A 6,000-nucleotide genomic window follows, 5' to 3' on the forward strand; every position below is an offset into this window, starting at 1 on the left:
TGATTCTAAGAAAAAATACCATACTTCTCTTCTAATTGTGTTGCATGTATCATTATTGTGTCTCATCTATGGAAATAGTATTTAATACATTTCCATTGCTCTCCCAAATTTTCCAAAAAGCTTCTCTGCCTGTAAAACTTCGCCACTTCTCAGGAGAGGTGTTTGCGACAAATCTGTCAGCGTTGCGACAGATTCATAAACACAATACTGACATGTACATGAATCTTTTGCAAGTTCTGGCATTTGTAATAATTTTGTTCAGATATCCTTCGACTGGTTATGTAGATACCAAAAACAGAAACCTAATCTGCTTAGTGTACCTAGTGTGTTTTAAGCACTTCTGGACTGGAAGGTTTTACCCCCTAAATGACAAGGCCATTTTTTTGCGATACGGCTCTGCGTTATTTTAATTGACAATTGCGCGGTCGTGCGACGCTGTACCCAAATAAAACTGATGTCCTTTTTTTTCCCCCAAATAGAGCTTTTTTCTGTGGTAGTTGATCACCTCTGCCATTTTTATTTTTTGTGCTATAAAAAAGAAAGTGCAACAATTAAGAAAAGAACAATATTTTTTACTTTCTGCTATAAAACATTCCCAATAATTAAAAAAAAAAAAAATCTAAATTTTTCATGATTTTAGGCCAATATGTATTCTACTACATATTTTTGGTAAAAAAAATCCCAACAAGTGTATATTGATTGGTTTGCGCAAATGTTATCGCATCTACAAACTAGGGGAAAGATTTATGTAATTTTTCTTTATTTATCTTTTTGCATCTTTCAGCATTCAGCAATTTTTAGCGGGACTGCGACATTGGGGCAGACAGATCAGACACCTAACTAACACTTTTAAGCAAACCAGTGACATTACTACAATAATCAGTGCTAAAAATATGCACTGTTACTGTACTAATGACACTGGCAGGGAAGGGGTTAACACCAGGGGCGAGCAAAGGGTTAAATGTGTGCCTAGGGGATGCTTTCTAACTATGTGAGGGATGGGCTCACTGGATGAACACAGAGACCTGTGTTCTTAAATAGGAGGAACACAGGATCCCTGCGTTCATCACTGACAGAACAGCCGCCTGCCGTGTTTACATCGGAAGACCGCCGTTCTGTCTCCATAGGGAGCGATCGCGGGTGCCCGGTGGACAATGCGGCCGCTGGACCGGCTGATTGGCTCCCCCTCTAGCCAATTAGCGCGCCCACACTAACTGCTACTCAAAGCGATGTACATGTACATCGTTTTGCGTAACAGAGCCAACCTACTGCACTATAACTACGGCGGCTGGTCGGCAAGTGGTTAAAAATGCAGCGAACAACAAATCCGAATACAGGATATACTGTATAAAAAACAATCACCAATAGGTGTGCAAACTTTACACAAAATGAATACTGTCCTATTGATTTAGTATTGATTTTGTGTAAAGATTGTGCACCTATTGGGTATTGATTGTTATTTATTGGTAATATAGATAACATTCCATTCTGTTTTTAAACTGGAGCATATATTGAAGGAGACAGAAAACTAAAACAATTCTTTCAATAGACTCCAATTTTACTGCAATTTATCCTGGCTGTTGTATTTCTTCTGTTAGTATTTTCTCAGTTTTAGCTCATTACAGTGAATTAAAACACGAGCAAGCACAGATGTCGGGTAAAAGCTGATAAACATTCAATAGCTAATGTTCTCCCAGCAAACAGCCAATTGCTTCATTTACCATCTTTAATTAAATGTCTTTAATACACATATGGGTGGAAAAAATTGTTTTCATGCAAACTGTGGTCTTGCTTTGCTATTCTATATAGAGGTATAATCCAAATATGCTGTTTGCTATTAAATATAATTGGAGGAGCTGTAAAGAGTATTGGGAAATTATTATTTCACAGCTTATATTATGGTTGTTTTTTTTTTGTGCTGGCCCAGAAGAAACATTTTCATCACCAAAAATGAGTATCAGTGAATTTTTTCTCGCTAATACATAATAGCGGTTGATACTTTTACTCTTAAAGTGGAGTTACACATTAAAAAAAAACTTTTCACCGTCCGCTAGCTTACACAAACCTGAAAAAGAATTGGATAATTAAAACATTTTTTGTTTTACTTACCTTGTTTTTAATGAAAATATACTTACCTTCCTTCCTCTTCCTCCCTCTGTGGCCGCGGCCCGTGCCGTCCCTTCTTCCTTGAATTGACTCCTGGGAGATGAGCGTCATCGCTCCCAGGAGTCAATGCGCCTACACTGGCCCTGCTCGTCACTTCCTGAGCAGGCGCGTCATTCCCTGCTAAACAGCTTCTGGGCATGACCAGAAGCTGTGCAGGGATGACGCGCCTGCACCGGAAGTGGTGAGCAGGGTATTCTGGGACTCCGACGTCACCAAAGAGGACACCAAAGAGGACGCTCCGGCTTCAGCTGCCCACACCTGAGATGGCAGTGCTGGACAAGACATTTTCAAGGAAAGTATTTCTTCTAAAAGGTAAGTGAAACAGGCGACAGTTCAGAGGCTATCGTTGCTTAAATGCACTAGCCCTGACTGTCCCGGGGTTACTTTTAGGCAAAAATTTAAAAATTTATTTTTGCCCGGAACAGAAATAACTGCACTCCTGTAACCCACGGGAGAAGTAGAGTTAAAATAGCTTTGGCCATACTAGTCATTTGTGAAAAGAATGGCTGCACACTATGCTGGAATCCAAGTAAATTTTATTGAATAGGCTGTATAGCACACACCAGACGACAGAGACAGTGTTTCACACAAATATCATGTGCTTATTCATAGGTTGACAGGTTTCACACAAATATCATGTGCTTATTCATGGGTATGAATAAGCACATGATATTTATGTGTAACGCGTCAACCCTCCACTGTCCACTGTCTCTGTCATCTGGTGTGTACTATCCTATACAGTCTATACCAGTGACGGCGAACCTTGGCACCCCAGATGGTTTGGAACTACATTTCCCATGATGCTTAACTACACTGCAGAGTGCATGAGCTTTATGGGAAATGTAGTTCCAAAACATCTGGGGTGCCAAGGTTTGCCATCACTGGTCTATAGTATACAATAAAATTTACTTGGACTCCAGCATGGTGTGCAGCCATTCTTTTCACTGATCCTTTTCTCAGAAGCGAGCCGGCACTTGCACCCATACGTGGAGTTGCATACTGATTGAATCACTCACCTGGAGCGGTGTCTCCCCTTGTTCCTTGCCATACTTTTCATTTAACATTCATGCTTATGTAGCAAGGCTTCCAGGCCTGTGGCCTGATGTGGGTCTGCCATTAGTACCGGTACTCTCTCCAGCCCATTTGAGCTGAGACCCTGGGTGTGATAACTGAAGCAGCGACAACTCCGGCATGAGTTGGATACTCCTTGAGGCTTGAACTAATTACATGTGGGACTTTGCTCCTGAAAAATGCCGTTGGTGCTTCCTTGACGCCAGCCGGCGCCAGCCAACGTTGACTAACGCTGTATATAGCCTGTAGAACACAGAAGTGCTGAATCCTCGACTATTAGTCCAGAACATCCAGGACTGAGAACTGTAGAACTCCTGACACTGTTGTGCTGTATAAGTCACTGAATACTGTCCCCCGCTTTGACCAGCCTGAGGTAGTATGAAGAAGAAATCTATATAGCTGTACTTGCAAGTGACACACTCTGTACAGTTCAGGGCCCAACTGAGGGTGCCTCTTTACCTGGAACTCTTCAGGGTCCACTGACTATGTACCCCATCTGTAGCTTCAGGGTCCTCACTCTAAGTACCCCCTTTACAACTAGCTGGCACTGGATCACAGAACCTCTTCCGGAGTGGTCCCCTCTAACTTCAGGCAGACGCCCAAGGGCAATCCTCAGTACTCACGACCTGTGTAGGCTTTCCTGGGACTGGACCCCTTTCTCTCTCCGCAGGCTCTCGGCACACCGGATCCCCCTCAGCTCAACTCAGCACGCTCTGGACACTCAGACGACACCCTGAGACATCCACCTTCCTCAGACAGGAGGAGAGACAGCCACACTCTCCTTCCTGGGACTCTGCTTCCGCCAAAGACGCGGAGTCATGCACTCCCCTCAGACTTATACCTACTCCCATAATCCTTTGCGGCAGAATCTGCCTTCTGGGGTAGTTACAAGCCTGAATGTGTCCCTGATTGGGTTTCCTTAACTGCCCAATGAGAAGCCTCTGACAGGGCCAGTGAGGAGACTCCCCTCACAGCAGACACACTTGGTAGCCATGACAACCTACCTCACAAAAGAAAACATGGCTCTGCTGTTAGGCAGACAAAGCCCACAATACCTTTACTTAGCATCTACCTGTAGGGTGCTACACTTAATTATTTTGTCTGTATTCATGTTCACTTTAATAGCACCACTTTAAAAATGTAATTTTGATTGTTAATAACTTTAGTATACTTTGTGCCACAAACATAATTTTAGTGTCATAAATTAGACAAAATTGCAGAATAATATGCTATTTTTTACAAAGTCGTGTAATAAAAAATGTATCAGAGCCCTAACAGTTAGGAATAGGTGAATCTGTCCAGGTTTACTTTGTAGACGATTTTCAAAATACTGTACAGCATGGAGAGAGTTCTTTAAATGTGACTTTATGGACTCAATCATACATGCACCAATACCCTGTGTTTAAGCAGTGTTTTCTAAAGCTTCATAACTGCCATTCAATGCCTGCCATGAATAATACAATGGGTGCCACCCAGTGCTGTACACACAGAAGCAGCAGAATTGTGTTGTGTTAAAAATTAAGCAGCATGTCTCTTTCATGAGGCATTGCCACTGGTCAACTGCCTCAATTAGTTTCGATGGTAGCGCACCATAACTGTGCATATAGCATTTACGAGGCGTTAGTGAAGCATTTTTTATGTGTTAGAGGCTCCAGTATCCCAGAAGGCACTGGAAAATAGGGTAATAGAGAACTCAGATAGAGCAGCACCAGCCACTTCCTGTTTGCAGCTGTGTGGTTACACCATTTTCTGTGTGTAGGCAACAGCATCAAGCCACCCAGCGATACTGACCGTGTCAGACAGGAACAGAGGCATTGAGCATTATTGCCAGTGGCAAAGTTTAGTGTGTCAGCAAATAGTCAGTGCCAGCAACCGTCAGTGCCAGCAAGTGTTGTTGCCAGCAAGCGACCTCGCCAGCAAGTGTCAGTGCAAGCATGTGACGGTGCCAGCAAGTGACCGTGTCAGCAAATTTCAGTGCCAGCTTTTTCGTCATTAACAAGACGTCTTGGAAGGATTGTGAGTCTCTCCTATGGATCTGTGATCCATATGACGGTTACCCTTCTGGACAAACTTTTCGCTGCCTGTTTGACCGTTTTAATTCATGGTCCTGGACATCTGGTAAGAAGCTTGAGTGTGAGGGTGCTGCTGGTGATGGATCCCTTTACTTTCACTCTGCATGGATCATTCCTTTATTGGATTGTTTTGCACTTATGGACTATTTTAGATTTTTTCAATGTTGCTTTATTAGGATTAAGTTCTATTTTGCACATGGACACTATTTCACTTTTTATGTTCAACTGAAAGTTATATATTTTTGCACTATTTGGAGCGCTGCTTTTTTCCCATTATAATGTCCTTGCATGGCCTAGTCAGACACCTAGACTTAAATCCCATTGAAAATCTGTGGAATTATTTGAAGACTGCAGTCCACAAACCATCAATCTTCAAATGTAACTGAACTTGAGCAGTTCTGCAAAGAAGAGTGGGCAAATATTGCAAAGTCTAGATGTGCAAAGTTAGTAGAGACATATCCCAACAGACTAAAGGCTGTAATTAAAGCAAAAGGTGGTCCAATAAAATACTGACATAATGGGAGTGATCATTTTTCCAACTCATTAATTCTGCTTTAATTTTTTTTCTGACATGTTGTTGTTATATCTTTCACTTGGATGTTTTAAGTTGCACTAGTAAATACAGCTGGATAAAACAAACACTGTGTCTGTCTTCATTTCAGGCTGCAAAGCAACAACATGTGATTATTTT

The sequence above is a fragment of the Pelophylax lessonae genome (genome assembly GCF_965119305.1).
Source record: "Pelophylax lessonae genome assembly, chromosome: 1".
Lineage (NCBI taxonomy): Eukaryota > Metazoa > Chordata > Amphibia > Anura > Ranidae > Pelophylax > Pelophylax lessonae.